The 24,210-nt window shown below is 37.7% G+C and overlaps 5 pseudogenes across 5 annotated transcripts; 1 reads left to right on the top strand and 4 right to left on the bottom strand.

Moving 5' to 3' along the window:
• Positions 1-452: 452 nt before the first annotated feature.
• On the bottom strand, positions 453-2,741 carry AT3G30746 (annotated as a pseudogene; the record flags this gene model as incomplete). Its single annotated transcript has 1 exon — positions 453-2,741.
• Positions 2,742-5,959: 3,218 nt separating this feature from the next.
• Positions 5,960-9,138, bottom strand: AT3G30747 (annotated as a pseudogene; the record flags this gene model as incomplete). Its single annotated transcript has 1 exon — positions 5,960-9,138.
• Positions 9,139-10,894: 1,756 nt separating this feature from the next.
• On the bottom strand, positions 10,895-14,998 carry AT3G30745 (annotated as a pseudogene; the record flags this gene model as incomplete). The annotated part of the gene is made up of 1 exon: positions 10,895-14,998.
• Positions 14,999-21,679: 6,681 nt separating this feature from the next.
• AT3G30744 lies at positions 21,680-22,980 on the bottom strand (annotated as a pseudogene; the record flags this gene model as incomplete). The annotated part of the gene is made up of 1 exon: positions 21,680-22,980.
• Positions 22,981-23,667: 687 nt separating this feature from the next.
• AT3G30751 lies at positions 23,668-24,182 on the top strand (annotated as a pseudogene; the record flags this gene model as incomplete). The annotated part of the gene is made up of 3 exons: positions 23,668-23,883; positions 23,924-24,019; positions 24,090-24,182.
• Between the last annotated feature and the right edge of the window lie 28 nt (positions 24,183-24,210).

Genomic DNA, 24,210 nt, shown 5'->3' with positions numbered 1-24,210 from the left:
TCAAGCAGAAACAATAAAACACTCTACCAACAAAGCTCTTTGCAGAGAACTGGGTGAGGTCGAGTGACTGGTCGAGTAACAGGCAGTAAATGAAACAAAGATACTCGACTGCACAGTCTGTTGCCAGACAACTGGGTGGTCGAGTATCAGGTCGAGTAACAGGAAAGATTTGCAGAAACTAAGCAACATGTAACAAGACGTAGTAAACAACAGTAGAGTAAACAAAAAAATCAATCAGATAAAGAATTCCCAAGGATGGGGTAATTGAGTAGTTTCGTTTCTTCAGTTTACAGGTGATTAACATGCTCAATAAATTATCCCTAGATAACAAGTTCGGTAACCAAATCTAAGTGCCACCGCAACAGAGACCCTCAAGTTAAACCAGTCCCAGACTCCATCACCATTGACGAGAGCTAACCTAACATGCATTACGAATCAACAAGTTAAAGCCAAAACGCTCTGTGCAACCAATACCTTGGTACAGAGCCACGAATCTCTGGAATTAGTGGTTCAGAAATTTCATCGAACACCTTTTGGGCGCGGAAATGTCTGGGCTCAAATTCCAGTTGATCAGAAAGCAATAGGCATTAAGAAAAACTAATCCAGAAGGGATTTATATATCAAACTCAACCACCTAGCATACCGAGAATCCTAAACTACTCTAACCCATCCTCAGAAACCTATTCACTACTCAGACATCATTGTAGAGAACATAAACGTTGAATAGAATGAAAACATGATAACAACAAAGTAATAGCATGATGATAACAGGATGAACAAAAGTAAACGAAATCAAAAGCAAAATGTTGAATACTGAATAGATTAAAAGAAATCCGGATTACAAAATGTGAAGAACAAAGTGTCTGCGGAATAAAACTTAGATAAACGAAAATGTAAAATACATGCTACTTATAGCGAAATATTCCAAAACCCTAACACTCAAAACGACGCAGTAGTGGGACGGATTAAGAACGGTACTCGACCCAGGTGGTCGAGTGAGCGGTCGAGTGATAAGCTGGAGTCTTCTTTTCTTCCTTGTGCTCGAGTGTCTGGTTGAGTGCGGAATGGAGAAGACTCTGAAGCTGGCAATCGAGTATGTAGTCGAGTGATGGTGATGGTGATACTCGACTTTGTGGTAGAGTGGCGTGATCGAGGGATGGTCAAGTGGTGGAGGTGATGATACTCGACCAGGTGGTCGAGTGAAGTGATCGAGTGACTCTCATGGTGGTACTCGGCCAGGCGGTCGAGTGGTGAAGTGAAGTAGTGAAGTCTTCTACTCGACCAGGGGGTCGAGTGGTCTATTGAGGTCGTGAAGCGTCTACTCGACCAGGGGGTCGAGTGGTTTGACATGATCAGGTCCGCTTCGAGTATGTGTTTTCATAAACACTTCCCGAGTATGTGTTTTCATAAACACTTCCCCAATTTATACAGGGCGCCCATATATGTCCTCCTACAATGAAATTGAAACACATTAAAATCATGTAATTAATATATAAGAATAGTGAATTGTTTGGATAAAAATCAGAGGAATGTTACCAATTCTTCGTAAACTTGCACAAACGATTTCTGTCGGATGCATATCTGTAGAGACCAAGATCGCCACAATTGGATTTTCTTCATTGTGAAGCACTTTCACTCCTCACCACTACACGACTGGTGTTCCAATGAACCCACATCAGATCCCAAAGTTTACCACGAATCCAAAGAGGTTGTACACCACTCCTCTTAACTTCACTAACAATGCCCTTCATACGCTTTTGGGCTAACATTTTGAACCCCTCTCTAACAGCCTCAGTAAGCCCATGATCCAAATAGAACATCCTCTACATGGTACAAATTAAAGAGATAAGTTAGCACGGATAATTAGTAAATGAGTAACAATAAGAATTTGAAAGATAAAAGTGAAATTGTTACCGCGAAACTCCTGAAATATCTCTCTTGGATGCTAAAAATAGTAACCTTCCAATTGAAGTATGGACCATCAAATTTCCTCCTAAATACTTCAGCAATCGCCCGAGGTAGTTTATATTTATGCATGTTAAACCTATATTAAAAATAGAGAACTAGTCTCTATAAAGACAAACTATAGCAGTGCTCAATCACAAATACAAGAAAAAGATCCATCTCTAGCTGTGCTCAATCACAAATACAAGAACTAAAGGAACTAGAGAGTGATCTAAACTCTTGCACAATCACAATAAAAAATCACAAGAACTAGTGTAACTAGAGAGTGCTCTAAACTCTAGCACAATCACAATCATAAATCACAAATCAATCTCTAGCAGTGCTCTAAACACATCAACAATAGGAAGAAAAGGAGAGCGAGAGAATGAGAGAGAGCGAAATTACCAGAGAGTTTCAACGCCTGGGATAGGAACCTTGGACAGAAAAAGTAAATGTTGGCGGCCTTGAAGATTAAGCAAACAATCTAACAGCTCTTGGTAGTCTTGGTCTGGATTTTCTTCTTCTTCATCATCTTCTTGGATTGGTATGTCGTTGTCGTCATCATCTGTTTCTTCGTCATCTTCCTCTTTGTCATTTTGAGGAGCAAAAGGCGGTTGTTGAATAACAGGAGACGGTGGTTGAGGAGCAGGAAGAGGTTGTGTCCTCGGCAGGTACTGGGATGGAAGACTTCTATGTGATTGGATCATAGATTGTGTCTCTGATTGACTAGAGGAGTGAGAAGACACTCCGACACCACTCCTTCCTCCTCTGCTCCCACCTCCGCGACTATTATTCATAGTCCGACTCACACTTGGATTCAATGGAGGGTTAATCAAACCACCGCTGGATACGGAGGATTTTGACTCAAGCCTCTGCTTGGGTTCAAAGGATCAGCCTTTTACGCCTACCATTGGTTGGATTCAGAGGATTCGGACGATTCACCCTCTAAGACTTACTAGCGCTTGGCTTCGTATCCGGACTAGTGAAGACCCTCGAACCTGATTGAGATTTGCCACTGCGACCCCGTGTAGAATTACCCTTTGTCGCCGTTAGATCGAGGAGAGATTGAGAAGAGATCGAGGAGAGATTCAGAAGAGACTGAGGAGAGATTGAGGAGAGAAATCGATTTGAGAAGAGAAGAGAGTTGAGAGGTTTTGAGAGTGAAACCCAAAATCCAGAAAGAGAAGTCCCGCATAATGAAAAATCGACTAAGTGTTTACATAGTAATTAACGAGAAGGAGTCCTTAATAGGTCGCAAACGAGTCACAACAAAAACAAAATTGGAGGCAAAATTCACCGCCCAAACCAAAGCCCAAATCCATTAAAAATACATATATAAAAAGGGGCAAAACTCACCCCCCAAAATAAAAGCCCAAAATTCACCATCCAAAAATCGCGAGTATCGAATGAGTTTGAATATAGTGGCAAATTGTTACTGTCTTATGACTGTTAGGTTTAAGTCACAAATTGTTTTTTTTTCAAAAATTCTAGGCATTACAGATCAAAACTATTGATACCAATCACTAAAAAACAATCATAACTGTATTCTAGAGTATCCCTATTGATACCTATTAGTATAAGAGTTTAAAACATTGATTTGATTACTTTGTATTTAAATGTTTTTGAAAAATCCAATCTTTCTTCTAAACCAAAATGTAAAATTTAAAAATGATTTGTAATTAATGATATTATTGTGTTCAAACAATATGATTTAAAGCTAAAAGCTTATAATGATTGATTTTTATTCAATCAAAGTATATATGTATATATAACATTCTCTAAGGTGATTTTTCGAATACAAAAAATAGCGAATATTAAATAAGTCCGAATATAGTCACAAATTGTTACTGTCTTATGACTCTAAGATTTAAGTCACAAATTGTTTTTTTGGATTCTAGGCATTACAGATCAAAACTATTGATACCAATCACTAAAAACCAAACATAACTATACTCTAGAGTATCCCTATTAGTATACGAGTTTAAAACATTGATTTGATAACTTTGTTTGGAAATTTACAAGAAATCAAATCCTTCTTCTAACCCAACATGTTAAACTTAAGAATGATTTAGAATTAATAATATTATTGTGTTCAAAGAATGTGATTTAAAGCTTTGAAAAACTTATAATGATTGAGTTTTGTTCACTCAATCTATATGTATATATATATCAATTGTCTAAGGAGATTTTCCGATTTAAAAAAATCGCAAGTATTAAATGAGTCCAAATATAGTCGCATATTGTTACTGTTTTGTGACTCTAAGTTTTAAGTCATAAATGTTTTTTTGGATTCTAGGCATTATAGATCAAAACTATTGATACCAATCACTAAAAAACAAGCATAACTGTCTTTAAAGTATCCCTATTAGTATAAGAATTTAAAACATTGATTTGATAACTTTGTTTTGAAATTTACAAAAAATCAAATTCTTCTTTTAAACCAACAGGTTAAACTTAAGAATGATTTAGAATTAATGATACTAGATGAGTACCCGCACAACGTGTGGGTTTATGTATTACTATTTACAAATTATTTTTGTAGGAATTCGTACCTCTTTATAACGATTTATAAATCCTAATAACGAATTCAATTACCAGGAACTGTGTAAATAAAGAATTATATCTAGATAATAGGGTTTGAATATACCTGGATATTCTGCAACGCAAAGATGAACCATATTGTTTCGAGGTTGTTTTAGCACCCCAAGTGTTGTGCCTCTACCGGTATCCACACGCACACAAACTGGATCAGATCTGGAATGCTAGTTCCTTTGAGACCTAATCTCAAAACTTAGACAAACTATTTGTCTCTTTATTTTAGGGTTTTACGATCAAAAGTACATATCACAAAAGTTGCTAATATATCATATATATAGCTAACCGTTTAACCCTAATTAATTAGGATTAATAATGGGCCAAAGTCCAATAACTCTTTTTATTCCCGTTTTGAAATTCATGTACATAAATATATGTATATCATATATAACATATATAGTATAATAAACATTGATGCAGTTTGCTTAGGTGTGTGATCATGTAGGTTTGTATAATATTAGCAATGAGTTCTCACTCATAGATTATAAGCGGTCTCTAGCAAAACATAATAACCACCTAATACTATACAAATGTCAAACCTCGACATTACCACTTTAAATAGAATAAAATACAACTGATTTCAGGACATTCCCAACAATCTCTCACTTGTACTGGAATCATCTATTCCCATAATCCCTTTGTCTCTATATCTCGATCTGAGCATAAGGCAAGAAATTATGATCCTTATTCAGCTAGACTATGTTTATCGAACTCTGATTTTTACTGATAAAACAAACGACTGACATTTACCTCGTTTGAGCGCGGCCACGCATTTCTCAGTATCAAATCTTCGATAGGCCCAAAGATATTTATCTCCCGTTATATGGGAGGGACAAATCCCATCTTGTTCCATGCCTGTTCCTTATACAATTCATAACGCGCCCAATCACTTGTCTTTATAATCACCTTTTCGGCTGATGTTTGACAGAGTCAAAGCGAACTAATCCATGAGTAAGAAATCATGACGAACTCAGGTCAAAGAACTATACTCTATAGTTGTGATGAGAAACTCTTATGACACTCATATAACAATCTTGTAGAGTTCTCATAACGGGTCAGTCCAATACTGTGTTCTCGAACACATATCTATGTGATTGACTTTAATACCACATATTAATGACTCCATGAAACTTAGTCATCAGTCACCTCACATACTAGTCATTCTTAGTTATTAATGTCCCATTTTAATAACCTTGACTAGGGACTTAATAAGAAGTTGAAGTTTCTACATATCAGTTCAGGAATCATTATAACTCAGAACTCATTATCTTAAGTGATAAACGATTCTGACTCTATAATCAATTTTTTAATGTCATTTTTCACTTACAGGGTTTCATGATCAAGTCACGTACTTGATGACCTATAAGAATGATATAAATTATTTGGGACTATTATTTAATTATCAAATAAATAAATAATACTGAAACAAATTTCATTAATTTAAAAATAAATCCAAATTTCTTTTAACATGAACATCATATCATAAAAGAAAAACTTCACACTAGAAATAAGATCACATCTTTATAAATCTAATGCCAATCGCAGCAATATGACTCTCATGCTTCGGCTGTGGAAGAGGTTAAGTAAAAGGATCAGCAACATTTGCATTCATTGAAACTCTGCTAATCTTCACATCACCTCTATCATTAATCTCACGAATGAGGTGATATCGCCTTTGTATGTGTTTGGATTTCTGGTGTGATCTAGGTTTTTTTGCTTGCGTTATGACACCATTGTTATCACAGTAAAGATCAATGGGGCCAGAAATACTAGGAACCACACCAAGTTCAGTAATGAACTTCCTAATCCAAACAGCCTCCTTAGCCGCTTCAGAAGCAGCTATATACTCAGCTTCAGTTGTAGAGTCTGCCACAGTGCTCTGTTTGGAACTCTTCCAACTCACTTCTCCTCCGTTTAGACAAAAGACAAATCGTGATTTCGATCGGAAAACATCTTTGTCTGTTTGAAAGCTGGCATCAGTAGAACCACTCACAACAAGTTCCTCACTTCCTCCATAGACCAAAAACTTATCCTTAGTTCTTCTCAAGTACTTAAGGATGGTCTTGACTACTATCCAGTGACTTTCACCTGGATCAGATTGGTATCTGCTCGTCATGCTCAAAGCACATGCAACATCTGGGCGAGTGCAGAGCATAGCATACATGATAGATCCTATAGCAGAAGCATATGAAATCTTACTCATCCGCTCTCGCTCATCATGCGTCGAAGGACACTAAGTCTTGCTAAGAGTTATACCATGAGACATTGTATAAAGCCTTTCTTAGAATCATGCATATTGAACATGTGCAAGACCTTATCTATATAAGTATCTTGACTTAGTCCAATTATTTTGTTTAATCTATCTCTATAGATTCTTATCCAAGAATATAGGCAGCTTCACCCATGTCTTTCATCGAGAAACAACTTCCAAGCCAAGTCTTTACAGACTGAAGCAAAGGAATGTCATCTCCAAGGAGCAGTATGTCATCTACATACAATACCAGAAATGCGACTGTGCTCTCACTAGTCTTCTTGTAAACACAAGGTTCTTCTTCGTTTCTAATGAAATCAAACTCTTTGATTGCCTCATTAAAACGAAGATTCAAACTCCGAGATGCTTGCTTTAATCCATAAATGAAACCATGAAGCCTGCATACCTTCCTAGCAGCCTCAAGAATAGTGAAACCTTCAGGTTGTGTCATGTACACATCCTCTTCGTGATTTCCATTAAGGAAAGTTGTTTTCACATCCATTTGCCAAATCTCATAATCATAATGAGCAGCAGTTGCTAGGAGAATCTGAATGGACTTAAGCATTACGACTAGAGAATAGGTTTCATCATAGTCTAGCTTTGTATATCTATATATTACCATCCATGTCAATTTTCTTCTTAAAAATCCATTTACACTTTATGGCTTTTACACCATCAGGTAAATCAACCAAAGTTCATACTTCGTTTTGTGACATGGATTCCATTTCGGATTTTGCGGCCTCTAACCACTTATCGGAATCGGGGCCCATCAGCGCTTCTTCGTAAGACATAGGTTCATCACTCTCTATAAGAAATAGAGCATGATCATCCGTCACCCAATCTCCAAATCTATCGGGTTCGTGACGGCTCCTTTCGGACCTACGTACCTCAGGTTCCACATGTATAGGTTCTACGACTCTTCGTAGATCCAAACATATGTTCTTCCTGAGAAGTTGGAACATCACCATGTGGTTCTCGAACTTCTTCGAGTAATACTTTACTCCCACTAGTTCCTTTTGAAAGAAACTCTCTTTCCAAAAAGGCACCATTTCGAGCAACAAACTCTTTGTTGTCAGTAGGGTGGTAAAAGTAATAATCGTTGGTCTCTTTTGGATAACCTACGAAATAGCACTTATCATATTTGGGTCCAAGCTTATCAGTAATCAATCGTTTGACATAAGCTTCACAACCCCAAATTTTCAGAAAAGACAAATTAGGAACCTTTCCAGTCCATATCTCATATGGTGTCTTCTCAACTGATTTTTATGGACATCTGTTGAGCATAAACGCAGATATTTCTAAAGCATATCCCCAAAAGGATGATGGAAGATCTGTGTGATTCATCATCGATCGAACCATATCCAATAAAGTTTGATTTCTCCTTTCAGATACACCATTCCATTGTGGTATTCCTGGAGGAGTGAGCTGTGAAACAATTCCACACTCTCTGAGATGATCACTAAAAACTTGGCTCAAATATTCTCCTCCTTGATCTGATCGAAGAACTTTAATTGATTTCCCAAGTTGATTTTGTACTTCATTCTGGAACTCCTTGAACTTTTCAAAGGATTCCGATTTATGTTTCATTACATAAACATAACCATATCTACTAAAGTCATTAGTAAATGTAATGAAATACTGATAGTTTCCTCTAGCATTTGTACTCGTTGGCCCACATACAGTACATCTGTATGTATAAAGCCCAATAAGTCACTAGCCCTCTCACTTTGTCCGGTAAATGGGGCTTTAGTCATTTTTTCCCAACAAACAAGATTCATATGTCTCATAAGATTCATAATCAAATGAGTTTAAAATTCCATCACTATGAAGCTTTTGAATGCGTTTCTCGTTTATATGGCCCAAACGACAATGCCAGAAAAACGTTGGATTCAAGCCATTAGACTTAAATCTCTTGGTATGAATGTTATAAATTGGCATGCTTTGGTTTAGAACATAGAGCCCATTCTCTAATGGAGCGCTACCATAAAACGTATCATCTCGAAAAGTGATGACCTTCCATGTCCAAACATGAAACGGAGATGATATTCTTGTTTATTGCAAGAACATAGTAGCAGTTCTTAACCTCCAAAACCATGCCTGAAGGCAAAGACAACGAATATGTTCCCACGGCCAATGCAGAGACTTTTTCTCCATTAGTCACACGTAGGTCCACTTGTCCTTCCTCCAAAGTTCTACTGTTGTTTAGGCCATGCACATTTACACAAATGTGAGCACTACAACCGGTATCCAATACCCAAGGAGTAAAACCAGAAGTAGTAACATTTACATCTATAACATAGATACCCGAAGAAGAAATCTTGAATGTTTTCTTCTTCTCCAGATCTTCCAAGAATTCAGGAGGGTTTGATCCATTCAATTTGTCCTTCTTAAGGACATCTCGAACTGAATAGGAACTTTGAGGGTTTGACATAACTATCGAAAAAGAAAAGCAGAAATTAATATGATGTTCATAAGTTTAGAATTCTTAACAATTAAGAAAACTAACACTATACTCAAAACAAATATTCTCTAATGAGTACAATGATCCAAGATCCATATTTCACTAGAATCCAAGTGAGCTTTGGCTCCACCCCTGAATATCTAGTTATTTAGGTAAGCAACTTCTTGCTAATTATATCCAATATAATTCTTGGTTGTGGATGACATCTAATATCTTATACAATCTTATGTCTCTAAGCCCCAAACCGTTTTGATAGCTTAGTCAAGTAAACCAATTTTATTTTATATAGTAACCGTTACTATGTGTCTCAATCTTAAACAATTGCAGACCGCTGCTTTGGCAGACCCGCCATACAAAAATTTAAGTTTTAACAGTTGATAAAATCAGGGAAGACATCAATTTACTTGATATTAGTTGAGGAATTAATTTTATAACTCTAGTTTATATTTAAAAAATTATATCCAATATAAATAAAATATAACTAATATATATCCAATATATATCTAATTGAATTATAAATAATTTAATTAATCTTAATCAAATTAAAATTATTAGTTATCTAGAAAGTTAATCTTATTAAATTTATAGATCTAATCAGAATAGAACATAATATAATCGAGTTTATCCTAATCAAATTAGGATCTAAAGAATTATCCTAATTGAATAACATGAGACGGTGGTTGAGGAGCAGGAAGAGGTTGTGTCCTCTACTGGTACTGGGATGGAAGACTTCTATGTGATTGGGTCATAGATTGTGTCTCTGATGGACTAGAGGAGTGAGAAGACACTCCGATACCACTCATTCCTCCTCTGCTTCCACCTCCGCGACTATTATTCATAGTCCGACTCACACTTGGATTCAATGGAGGGTTAATCAAACCAGCGCTGGATCCGGAGGATTTGGACTCAAGCCTCTGCTTGGATTCAAAGGATATGCCTTTTACGCCTACCAATGGTTGGTTTCAGAGGATTCGGACGATTCACCCTCTAAGTCCTACTAGCACTTGGCTTCGTATCCGGACTAGTGAAGACCCTCGAACCTGATTGAGATTTGCCACTGCGACCTCGTGTAGAATTTCCCTTTAGTACCATTAGATCGAGGCGATATTGAGAAGAGATTGAGGAGAGATTCAGAAGAGACGGAGGAGAGATTGACGAGAGAAATCGATTTGAGAAGAGAAGAGAGTTCAGAGGTTTTGAGAGTAAAACCCAAAATCCAGAAAGAGAAGTCCCGCATAATGAAAAATCGACTAAGTGTTTACATAGTAATTAATACGGAGGAGTCCTTAATCGGTCGCAAACGAGTCACAACAAAAACAAAATTGGAGGCAAAATTCACTGTCCAAACCAAAGCCCAAATCCATTAAAAATACATATATAAAAAGGGGCAAAACTCACCGCCCAAAATAAAAGCCCAAAATTCACCATCCAAAGATCGCGAGTATCAAATGAGTCTGAATATAGTGGCAAATTGTTACTTTCTTATGACTGTTACGTTTAAGTCACAAATTGTTTTTTTTTTTCAAAAATTCTAGGCATTACAGATCAAAACTATCGATACCAATCACTAAAAACAATCATAACTGTATTCTAGAGTATCCCTATTAGTTTTTATTTTTCATTAAACACCATTTATATTAAGTTATCGGAAAGAGACTCTCAGCTAGAGAGAGCCATTCAGGAACCGATTTGCTTACATGGGAAAAAAGCTATTACGAGTCCGAGCTTTCTTAGCTAAACAATCTGCTCGAGTATTAGAACTACGAGGAAGAAATCTAATCAGAAAAGAAGGAAAAAAACAAACTAAAGAACCAAAAGAAGCCAATTCTGCAGGAAAAGTCGGCCAATTGTCTTGGTTATCAAGGATACCAATCAAATCCAAGCAATCCGAAGCAAAATTACTAGAAGTATCACCAATAGAGATCATGCATTCCATTGCCCATAACAGGGAGTCAAACTCCGCATGAAGCGGTGATAAACTTCGACGAGTGCTCCTCTGTCCAAGCTGGATGACCAAGTCTTGACGAACAAGGACCCAACCATGCTTGCTCATAGTGTCATCTACATGCCAGGAAGCATCAAGTTGACATTCAGACAGCAAAGAGGGAGGGAGTTGAGAAGAACCTACGAACGGGGTAGGACGAATGGGATCATCTTCTTTTTGAGATGCTTGTTTCCAAACAGCTGCCTCTTGAAGTGCCAAAGCTAAAGTTTCAGGAGGAGGTTCCCTTATGTTTTCAAAAACAAAACGGTTCATACTTTTCTAGATATATCAAAGTATCCATGGAAAGAGTTCTAGCACCTCTTCTCCTATTCCAAATTCTCAGCCACGCCAAAAGAGAAAATCGAAATTATAGAAGAGGGAATTTCTAGGGAAGACATTCCCTGAGCAAGGAATAGGCGATAATGCTCAAATTTGTTTCGAGGGTGGACAATGGAAAAGAAGATGGTTAATTGTCTCATCTGCTTCTCCACAACGGGGACATCTTTTATTTGTTCCCATATGACAATAAGTCTATCTTTGGCAAGTGGCAAGATAACCAAAGATACATTGCCACGCGAAATGCATAAGCTTCCGCGTAAGTTTTAGCTTCCATACTTGTGCCTGAAGTGCCAAAAAACCTGGTCCCTGAAAAGGGGGGTCACAAGTAGGGCAAGATAAATTTTGCGCGACCCAATAGCCTGATTTAACAGTATAGTTACCTGATTTAGTATACGACCAACTAAATCCATCACTCAAGTAGGTACGGCTTGGTCAAATCCCTAAAATGAGCGAAGTATCAACGAGATCTATCAAAGCCTGAAGGCGATCCAATTTCCACATCTGTGTGGATTGATCAATTAGGTCATTAACATAGAGATGAGGGTCTCTTATGTCAATGACACTCTTGGCAGGTCTTGCTGGAATTGTGGGGATCCACGGATCTTCCCAAACTCGGGTCAGCATACCTGAACCTATTGTTCTTCGAAGGCCTAAAACTAGTAACGGTTTAGAACCCATAATACTTCTCCATCCAAAAGAGGGACGATTAGAAGATCCTATATGCAGAGGATCACTAAAACAGAAATATCTGCCTCTCAAAACCCTACTCAGAAGGGAGTTTGGATATCTAATAAGGCGCCATAATTGTTTTGCTAGTAAAGCAAGATTAAATTATTCTAGTGTTATAAAACCCAAGCCGCCTTCAAAGTGTGGGGTACACAACTTATCCTACCCTACCCAGTGAATACCATTACTATTTTCATTAGTTTTCCACCAAAAATTAGCAATAGCACTACTTAGTTTTGAGCGTATAGCCTTAGGAAGAAGAAAACACGACATAACATATGTCGGAAGAGCCTGAGCAAGACTTTATAAGGACCTTTTTGCCTCCTTTAGACAAGAATTTAGCTGGCCAAGTATTAAGACATTTTTGAAGTCTATCTCTCACAAACGAAAAGACTTGAACTTTGGATCCATGAATTTTCTCTGGTAATCCCAGATAGGAACCCATGCCCCCGTACTTATGGATTCCCAAAGTCGCCTTAATAGCATTTCGCTTAATATTATCAACATCATGTCCAAACATCACTGAAGACTTAGAAGCATTTAACTGTTGTCCCGAAGCCTCGCCATAAATGCGGAGAATCTTGATGATTTCCTCACCTTGGATGGGGTCTGCTTTGGAGAAAAATAAACTATCATTTACGAACAAGAGATGCGAGGTAGAAGGGCTTGCTCTTGAAATCTGGTGACCTTGAATACGACCATGCCACTCTGCATCTCTAAGATTTGCCACCAAGGCTTCAGTGCATAATATAAACAGAAAAGGTGAAATGGGATCACCTTGTCGAATTCCTCTAGAAGGCTTAATGAATCCTCCCGGGGAACCTTTTAAAAGGACTTTATATGACACCGAAGAGATACAAAAAATGATCAAGTCTACCCATTTCTGAGCGAAACCCATCTTCACCATAAGAGCTTGTAGAAAGGATCATTCGACACGATCATAGGCATTACTCATGTCAGTCTTTATAGCCATGAACTTCTTTCTACATGCCGGGTTTGTTCGAAGAGCATGAAAATTTTCTTGAGCTATAAGAATATTATCCGTTATGAGTCTCCCGGACACAAAGGCGGATTGAGTCTCCGAAATTAATTCCAGAAGAAGTTTTTTCAATCGGGCACTAAGTACCTTGGAAATAACTTTGTAACCCACATTACACAAACTTATTGGTCGAAATTCCGCCATTTTCCTAGGCCTATTTGTTTACGGAATCAAACAAATATTTTTCGCATTTAACTTTTTATCGAAGGAACCTGTGGCATGGAAATCTTGAACAAATTTGATTAAATCTGGCCCTGTCAAGTCCCAGAAATGTTGATAAAAAAGGGCAGTCATCCCATCCGGACCTGGGGCTTTATCTGGATTAAGCGAAAACAGAGCTCGTCTAACTTCCTCTGGGGAGAATTCCTTTATATGTTTCTGATTCATAGCTTCCGAAATTATAACTGGCACATCCCTAAGAACGGAATGGAATTCTCGTGGATCCGAGGAGGTAAAAATATATTTAAAATAATCCACCGCTAGACTTTCAATATCCACCTCCTTATCCACCCACAAACCATCTTGGTTCAATAAACCAATAATCTTATTTTTTGCTCTTCTTTGCTTAGTAATAGCATGAAAGTATTTTGTGTTCTTATCCCCGAGTTTAAACGACAATTCCCTGCTCTTCGATTTCCAAAAAATCTCTTCTTCCCTATAAGCGTCGCATAACTGCCATTTTAAAGCTAAAAGATCTTCTGAGGACAAAGACTCATCTTCTTGGGCTAAGTTAATTTTATCTTGCAGCTCTACAATCAACTTTTCAGAATTTGTAGAATTTGATTTCTTCCAAATAGAGATAGTTCTCCTACAATTTTTAACTTTTTGTAAAAAAAGAACACCTTCATTCGAAGGGAAAGCCCAGCCTTCGAGGACCGATTGTTTGAATCCCGGTTTATCAATCCATCTTCTATCAAAGATGAAGGATTTATTAAACCGATGAGGACTATTCTGGATCGAAGCTAGGAGGGGTCTATGATCGGAACCCCATAGTTTTAAGTACTCCACATTTGTGTGGGAAAAAATTGTATGCCATTCTTCATTTCCCAAAGCTCTATCTAATATGTATTTAATAAGTTGTCGAAATCTACGACCCGCAACCCTACAACTACGCCGACCCACCCATGAGAATAAATTACCATGTGAAGGGATCTCGATCATCCCACAGTCCTCAATCATACAACGAAAGGGAAGAAAAGAGGATTCAGATCGACGTTTACCACCCTTTTTCTCATGGTTTCCGGTAATTTCGTTAAAATCCCCAATCATAAACCATGGATCTGAACGCTCGATACCAATACGAGTCAAACGCTCCCACACTAATTCACGGTATTGAACTACCGGATCGCCATAACAAAAGTAATATCGATTTCCATCAATAATAGTTTCAATATCAATAAGCCGATCATTAAGAAAAACAAACTTAACCGGATAGTCTTTCGAATAAAAAAGAGCAAGACCACCACTGTTACCAATCGGTTCAACAGTCTGGAGAGAATCAAAGCCTAAAGGCACTTGCATATTCTGAAGATGCATACGGTCTTTTTTAGTTTCCGATAAAAAAAGAAAACCTGGAGAATACAAACGACACATTTCCTCCAGTCGACGAGTTGTGAGATCTGCACCCGCCCCTTGATAGTTCCATGCTAGAATCCTCATATCTTGGAATCGGGGAGATCAGACGATCCCGCCTTACTCAAAATAACCAAAGATGTCTTGTTCTTTGACGATGGGAAAACATAACTACTCGGGCTTGCTGCAGCTTTTCTGGTATTCCTTGTTTTGGTTGGACCAGTTTTCATGTCGGAGGGCCGCTTCTTCGAGGACGCCTTACTGAGCTTCTTCGACGCAGCCCCAATAAAAGCAGATGACCCAGATGGGCCTTTGAGTTTCTGTTCCACCTTCTTCCTTGAGTGGGCCTTCCCTTTTTTCTCCACACTCTAGGCCCAATAGGAAGAGAGAGTGAAGAATCAACAATTTGATCAGCAACTACTAACGGCTCAGACTCACGATCCTCCATCACCGGAATTGATTCCTTTTCATAATACTCATCACCCAATAAATCATCGTTCTCGTAGTCGAATCCTCCGGGACCTCTTCAAAGAGATAGTCTCTCGTCGCGGGATCACCTTCTCCCTCCTCCATGGGATACTCTGAATCTCGATAAGCTTGTTCATCATCCTCTCCCAATTCTAGATCCACCCCATCCTCCTTTTCCAAAGGTAGATCCCAATCCATACTGTTCTCATTACCGTCGTCTAACTGCAGGCCATTCATAGTTGATTCAAGCAATGGGTCGAATGCATCAAAAACAAGCGGAATCGAATTGGGAATTGCGACATATCGTTCGACAGATGGAATACACGAAATCGAATTCCGGATTGGAACAATAATCTCCACAGCTTAAGCCTTGAGTTTTGCAGCTTCTTCTTCCTCTTCTTCAACCGTTTGATCATACCAAGAATTGGAGTTAAGGTTGCAATCGATCAGGCTTTGAGCTGGCAAAGGAGTTTGGACAATTGATAACATATTCGAAGCTGCAGGAACCAACACATCAAAGTTTAAACTCTTTTTTGCTGCACTTCCAAAATCTGAGGAATCACCGGAAAGCTCCAAATCTCCTTCTTTCTCCTTTCCTTTTGACATTGTGACAACGTTAGACTTTTTATTGAGCTGTAGACGAAAAGGGCGCTCTCTCGTTAGGGCTGGAGAACCAAAACCTTGCTTAGCCTTAACTACGGCTAGAAGAGGTTCTGAAATAGTCAATTGAGAATCCACAAGAGGGGATTGAATGAGAGCTTTTGCAGAAGAAACAAGATTAGATTCTAGAGTCTGACGGGACTTTGTAGACCTGCCCCTGCTTGAATCCCGTCCTTGGTGGTCTGACGAGGCAGCTTCTTCAAAACGTCGCTTCCTGAAGGAAGCATTTCCTTCTAATACAGTCTCCCTTGTTCGGGGAAAGATGTTACCCCTTGATTTGTGGTTTAAATCTCCACAAGAGAGCCTGCGCTACTGCGAAGTGTGATGAGCTCTATTGAGAGGTGGTTCTCTAATAAGCAAGGGTTTGTCCTTTGCACTCCCCTATTTTCTCTGCAAATCCTCATTACCCACACGGGGACCATAGGATCTCTTTGCTTTAGAAGAAGAAACTTCAACCCGCTTACTAGCAGTAACCTTATGCTTTGCTTTTGCAGCATATCGAGTGGGGCTACCCCGCCACCAATATGGGGGCGACCTTCCTCGCCTAGTTTGAGCTTCTTGAGGAGGAGCTGCTTCAACACTCTCCGACAAAGGAACCCGCCCAAGCTTGATCATTTGGTTCTCAGGGGAAAAGGGACAGCTTTCCTTCTCCAAATGGGATAACTTTCCTTCTCACTATTGATGCCAATCACTAAAAACAATCACAACTGTATTCTAGAGTATCCCTATTAGTATAAAAGTTTAAAACATTTATTTGATTACTTTGTATTTAAATGTTTTTGAAAAATCCAATCCTTCTTCTAAACCAAAATGTTAAATTTAAGAATGATTTGGAATTAATGATATTATTGTGTTCAAACAATATGATTTAAAGCTAAAAGCTTATAATGATTGATTTTTATTCACTCAAAGTATATATGTATATATAACATTCTCTAAGGTGATTTTCGAATACAAAAAATAGCGAGTATTAAATAAGTCCGAATATAGTCGCAAATTGTTAGTCTTGTGACTCTAAGATTTAAGTCACATATTATTTTTTTGGGTTCTAGGCATTACAGATCAAAACTATTGATACCAATCACTAAAAACCAAGCATAACTATACTCTAGAGTATCCCTATTAGTATAAGAGTTTAAAACATTGATTTGATAACTTTGTTTGGAAATTTACAAAAACTGAAATCCTTCTTCTAACCCAACATGTTAAACTTAAGAATGATTTAGAATTAATGATATTATTGTGTTCAAACAATATGATTTAAAGCTTTGAAAAACTTATAATGATTGAGTTTTGTTCACTCATCTATATGTATGTATATATCAATTCTCTAAGGTGATTTTCCGATTTCAAAAAATTGCAAGTATTAAATGAGTCCAAATATAGTCACATATTGTTATTGTTTTGTGAATCTAAGGTTTAAGTCATAAATTGTTTTTTTGGATTCTAGGCATTAGTGATCAAAACTATTGATACCAATCACTAAAAAACAAGCATAACTGTATTCTAGAGTATCCATATTAGTATAAGATCTTAAAACATTGATTTAATAACTTTGTTTTGAAATTTACAAAAATGTTAATGATTTAGAATTACATCGAGATTCCCAATTTGAAATTTACAAGTATTTAAACCAACATGTTAAACTTAAGAATGATTTAGAATTAATGATACTAGATGAGTACCTGCATTACGTGTGGGTTTATGTATTACAATTTACAAATTATTTTTGTAGGAATTTGTACCTCTTTATAACGATTTATAAATCCTAATAACGAATTCAATTGCCAGGAACTGTGTAAATAAAGAATCAAATCTAGATAATAGGTTTTGAATATACCTGGATAATCTGCAGCGAAAAGATGAATCATATTGTTTCGAGGTTGTTTTAGCACCCCAAATGTTGTGCCTCTACCGGTATCCACACGCACACAAACTGAATCAGATCTGGAATGCTAGTTCCTTTGAGATCTAATCTCAAAACTCAGATAAACTATTTATCTCTCTATTTTAGGGTTTTATGATCAAAAGTATATATTACAAAAGTTTCGAATATATCATATATATAGCCAACCGTTTAACCCTAACTAATTAGGATTTATAATGGGCCAAATCCCAATAACTCTTTTTTTCCCTTTTTGAAATTCATGTACATAAATATATGTATATATATCATATATAACATATATAGTATAATAAACATTGATGCAGTTTGCTTAGGTGTGTGACCTTGTAGGTTTGTATAATATTAGCAATGAGTTCTCACTCATAGATTATAAGCTGTCTCTAGCAAAACATTATAACCACCTAATATTATACAAATGTCAAACCTCGACATTACCACTTTATTTCATTAGAATAAGTATAACTGATTTCAGGACATTCCCAACAGTTTTATATAATGTCTGTTCATATAAAGTAAAGTTGAATGCATCGGTTTTGAAACATAATTATGATTTGTAATTGTTTTTGAAAAGTCCAACTATATTAGTTCATCTGAAAAACGAATGTGCTTGAGTTGTTTTTTATTGTTGTTCTAGATTCTTAGTTTTGTTTTTATTTTATATATTCTTGTTTTTTTGTTATATGTTTAGATTGTGAGACTATGAAATTTTAGAAAAGTTTAGAAAATTTAGATTGCAAGGAATCTGTGTAGCATGTTTGGATTTTATGATCACTTTAGCCACTTAAGTGGATCTCAACATTAAAGAGGATATATTGAATTAAAAAAATATAAAAGAGTGATGGTTCAAGTTCTGATTAATTATATCCTCCTATTTTAGTTGTTATGTTAAATTAATTACTAATTATGTATTACTTAACTTATGAAGTCTAGGTGGCAAGTTCTCATGTGCTTATGTGTCAAGTTGTGGAAGAGAGTTAGCCTCCTTTCATATATATATGATTATTGTGTTCAAATAGTGTGATTTAAAGCTTTGAGAAACTTATAATGATTGAGTTTATTCAATCAATGTATATATATACATAAAAATCACGAGTATCAAATAGGTTCGACAATAATCGTAAATTGCGACCTTCGTTTTATAGACAGAATTGAGTCGGAATGAAGTAGTGAAATAGAGACTATATTATGACTGTGGGTTCTGAAATCCACACTAGAGATTTGTAATTGAGATTATGAGAAAGGAGGGCTAGAACTTCACTGAAACCTTGAGAGTTATATTGCTAAGAACGAATGGACTTTTTGTATTGATTATGAAAAAGCTTTTACAATGTGAAAGGAGATTACAAGTGTAAAAGTATGTGTGTGAATGTAAGCTGAATTGAACGTCTCTTCCAAGTCGTCCTTGCTCCCTTATATAGGTCTACGCACGTGGTAGCTCCGTCCGGGATCTGCGGAGATCCTCCTGAATATTCGGCAGGTCAGTTCCGAGATATCAGGTCTGCTCCGTGAATATCTCCTCATCAGTTCCTAGGTTATTATTCGCTTATCTCCCTTCATCAGGTGACCCGGCTTATCTGGCCCAAGTACCCATTCGCGTATGTGGGCTCATCAGTTGCGTAGGTCCTCTACTTGGTGGGCTTTGTGGGCTGGCTTGGTATTTTCGCAGGTGGATTCCTGGAGGAGAATCCAGCTCCAACAATGACTGTTTTTTTACGTCCTAAAATTGCGAAGTATTTGCTTACGTCTTTTGTCTAGTCGCTAACTAATAAGTGTACATTTTTCTTGTTTTGAGCATCCATTTGTCATCACTTTAGCATCATATCACCACTGTTTTATACCATTTGTCATCATTTGTCATCACTTTGCATGCTTAGGATAGTTATGCATGCATATTGCATATTTGTGTTGTTTTCATGTGATTTGGAGCTGCTGGTGAGCTAATTGGAAGAAGCGGACCTGATCAAATCAACATACTCGACCACGAGCTCGAGTACCGTCATCCTGGACTTCCTGAAGTACTCGGCCACAACCTCTACATCAAATCACTTGACCGCGAGACTCTATCCACCACTCGACCACGAGCTCGAGTAGCTGACATCACCGTTTCTCACCACCACTCGACCAATTGGTCGAGCACATCCATCACAATCCCTCGCCATTCACTCGAGCCCCTGATCGAGCAACACCATCGCCACCTTTTGTCAATCACTTGATCACTACCACTCGACCCCATGGTCGAGTACCACCATCATCATTCACTCGTTTCATCACTCTGCCACCAAGTCGAGTCCACCTTCATCTACAACTCGATATCCCTACTCGACTGCCAGCTTAAGAGTCTTCTCAATTCCGCACTCAACCAGACATTCGAGCATCAGGAAGAGAAGAAGACTTTGGCTCATCACTCGACCCATTACTCGACCACCAGGGTCGAGTACCGTTTTTAATCCGTCCCAATACTGTGTCGTTTTGAGTATTAGGGTTTCAGAATATTTCGCTATAAGTAACATGTACTTTACATTTTCGAGACTAAGTTTTATTCTGCAGACAGTTTGTGTGTTCTTCGCTTTTGTAATAGGATTTCTCTTAATCTATATAGTATTTCACTTTTCATTGCTAAGTTGTTCATCCTGTTATTGTTCTGTTATCATTATTTTGCTATGATGTTTTCATTCATTTTATCGTTTATGTTTTCTGCAATAAAGTCTGAGTAGTGACTAGGTTTCTGAGGATGGGTTAGAGTAGTTTAGAATCCTCGGTCTGTTAGGTGGTGGAGTTTGATTATAGATCCCTTTTGGATTAGTTGTTCCTAATGCCTATTGCTTTCTGATTAACTAGAATTTGAGCCCAGATATTTCTGCACCCAAAAGGTGTTCGACGAAATGTCAGAATCACTAATTCTAGAGATTCTTGGCTCTGTACCAAGGTATTGGTTATAGGGAGCGTTTTAGCTTTAACTTGTTGTTTCGTAATGCATGTTAGGTAAGCTCTCGTCAGAGGTGATTGAGTCCGGGACTAGTTTAACTTGAGGGTCTTTGTTGCGGTGGCACTTAGACTACTACAAAAAAATTGACATTTACCGACTTCAGTATTAGTCACTGTTTAGTCGTTAAATACCTCTTTACGACAAATAAACAACTATTAAAGGTAGTCGCTAATCGAGAGTCGGTAAATACTATAGTCGTAGTTTTAGTCGCTAAAAAGCAACTAAGTTTAAGTAATCGCTTTATAGTGACCATATAGCCATACAATATAGCGACTATTAGACGACAAACTAACGATTAACTTAAGGGTTCTGTACTCGTTGTAGGTAATTAGTCGTTAAAATTTACGACTATGTTGTCACTATATTTAAGACTGAGTTGCGACTGAAATGTCATTTAGTCGGAAAATTTAGTGACTAAATTGTCATCAAGAACCGACTACTTGATGACATTTTTGATGACTAAATTGCGACTATTGTTGTTATCAGAATACAAATATGAATGTTCTAAAGATGGAAACCTTGCTGAGAAAACAAAACATAAATTACAAGAATCATAAACACAATACAATAATCATGAACACAAATTTATTGTCATTTCAGAAAAGTAACAAAACCCAAATTACAAAAACATGTTTGATTCACTACAACTAAGAACTTTGTTTAGCACAAGTACAAGCAACACAAGTACACATATAGAAAAACTTTGAAAAGTGATATTGAGTCTTGAGGAAGGAGTTAAGACATAGACCTATGAAGCAGATGAAAATGGAGAGGCAGCTGGAGAGGGTGAGATAGGATCTGTGGTTGTCTCCTTAGCTGAATGAGATTCGAGGAAATTCAGGAACCAAAGATCAGTTTCGCGCAAAAACTTCTCCAATAAGGACAAGTGCTCAATCTTCTTCTTCTTCTCATCAGCAACTACGGATTTCTCAGCTTCACGCAAAGCAATCTCATATTCACGCCTCTGATTGTAAGAGGCCTGCTCTTCTATCTTGCGTTGAGCTTCCAATAATTGTTCTTGCAAAGCCACAAAAGAAGTTGAGTCACCTGCTTGCTTCCGCTTGGCATTGACAAGAGACTCTATGAGGCTTCCTACTCTATAAGGAACGCCTCTCGAATCCCTCTCAGTGGACTGCAAAGTATGATAAAAGCTGAGAATAGAGAATGAAAATTGAACTCGAAAACACTAAATTGGGAAACATAAAACGTTACCTGAAGAAATATGGTTGTACATTCCTCAGCTGTGAGCTCCCGTTCCCGCGAAGTGCCATCTGAAACAGCAGAAGTTTCTGCCTTGAGCTCAGACTGCCTCAATTGCAAATTCTTTTGATATAACTCTACAATCTTCTCCGCCTTTCGATCAACATACGTCCCATCAGGTTTTGTATGTGTTTTGATCAAAACGTCACCAATACTGACAGCTCTGCCCAATTGCTCTTCTTGTAATGAAAAAAAAACAAGTAATAGATAAATAGAGAAACATCAGATTAAAGTTGCAAAGGAGTAAACAGAGAGAAGACTCACTAATTTGTCTTGGATTTGCTGATATGACTTCGACCTTGAGAAATGTATGTGAGGACCTAGACCGTTACGGTCAGACAGACGGGCATTTGAATATATTTGACTTCTTTCTTGAGCTTCATCAGTGTCCCAGTACACAGTCATTGTTTTCCATAGAGTTTTTCCAATCCATTAAGGTTTATTTCGTCTAGTTCTTGCGGTGCTAACCATGCCTTTCATTCGCCTTAAACAGATCTCATTGAAATAATACTGGATAGTCCATGTTATCAAAGGATCCCAATGGTGTGTTTTCTACAAATACAAAAGGTAATGTCAGTAAAAAAAAGAAGCGTAATTATATATATAAGAAGGGCTGAAAGAACACTTAAAAGAAAACTCAAGGAAGTATTTCTCTTGAGGCACACATGTTCAGCTGTAGTAGGGACCATCAAATTTGTTTGTAAACACTCGAGTAATATTCCTAACAAGTAGCGAGTTTGTGTCCCGAGTAAACCTCCATACACAAGAAAAACAAGCAGTTGTTATATGACAGATAATATCTAAATATTAGACCTAAACTAGCAAAACATAGACTGTGGCTGCAAAGTATCATACAAACAGATCATATCTAGCAAAACATAGATTGTGGCTACAAAGTATCATCTACAACTAAACTTAAACAAAGACCAATAACACACAACTCTTCAAATGCATCCGTGACAAACAAGAATCAATTCAGACAATTACTTAAACTACTTGGCCTCACAATGCTCATTACCCAACAGAACCCTAAGATCACAACACATAACTTAAACTACTTTTTCTCGCAAACAACAGAATAAGAAGTTCATACAAATAGATCATATCTAGCAAAACATAGATTATGGCTGCAAAGTATCATCTAAATATCAGACATAAACTTAAACAAAGACCAACACAACACGACTCTTTAAATGCATCCGTGACATAAACAAGAAACAATTCTGACATTTTCTAAATCTAATCGGCCTCACAAAGCTCATTACCCAACAAAAACGACATTGAACACAACATGGGATCACAAACAAGAGAAAAGAAGATCATTCCATGTCGTATTCGGTCGAGGAATGGAAGAGAGGATGGTAACGAACTTATCCCTCTCCGTCAACATAAGCAGATCATTTAGAGACTGAAGTGTGTCCTCCTAGAGATCCGGCGACAGAGGTGGATATTCTTCGAAGTTGTTGCCTTGAGAGGATGGGTGACTGTGAGCCCGAGACTCTTGAACTGGAGAAGGCGAAGGGTCTTGCTGAGGAGTCGGAGGGACAAGCTCCAGAGTCGTTGTCGCTTGAGTCGGGGGATTGTTCTAGACTTCTACGGAAGCAGTCCTTTGCACTTCAGGTTGTCGACTGCCGGAGTGCTAGAATAATTGTTGAGGCGGCGGGTAGTTCCGGACATGAGCTGTCGATGACTGTAATGGAGGAACGGGGTCTTCTGTTGTAGGCGTCTATAGCTGAGTAGGCCGTTGTGCTGCCGGCGTGAAGTCGTACTGAGCCAGAAGAGAACTAGGTTGTCCACCAGCCGTGGATCCGGTGGCTCTCTCATCAAGGTTAGGAGTGGTACGCCTCTTTTTTCCTCGCCCAAACATCGTGTGAAGGAGAGATCGAGATGAGACGGAGGTTGAAATTGAAGAAATCAAAGAAATCGAAGAAATCGAAGAAATCGAAGGACAAGCTAGGGTTTTGAAATCGAAGAGAGCTGCTATGGTTTGAAATCAGAGAGATAGAGTTGGAAATCGAA

The sequence above is a fragment of the Arabidopsis thaliana genome, chromosome 3 (assembly GCF_000001735.4).
Source record: "Arabidopsis thaliana chromosome 3, partial sequence".
NCBI lineage: Eukaryota > Viridiplantae > Streptophyta > Magnoliopsida > Brassicales > Brassicaceae > Arabidopsis > Arabidopsis thaliana.
The sequence above is the reverse complement of the archived record's forward strand: the minus strand, read 5'-3'. Positions and strand labels throughout refer to the sequence as shown.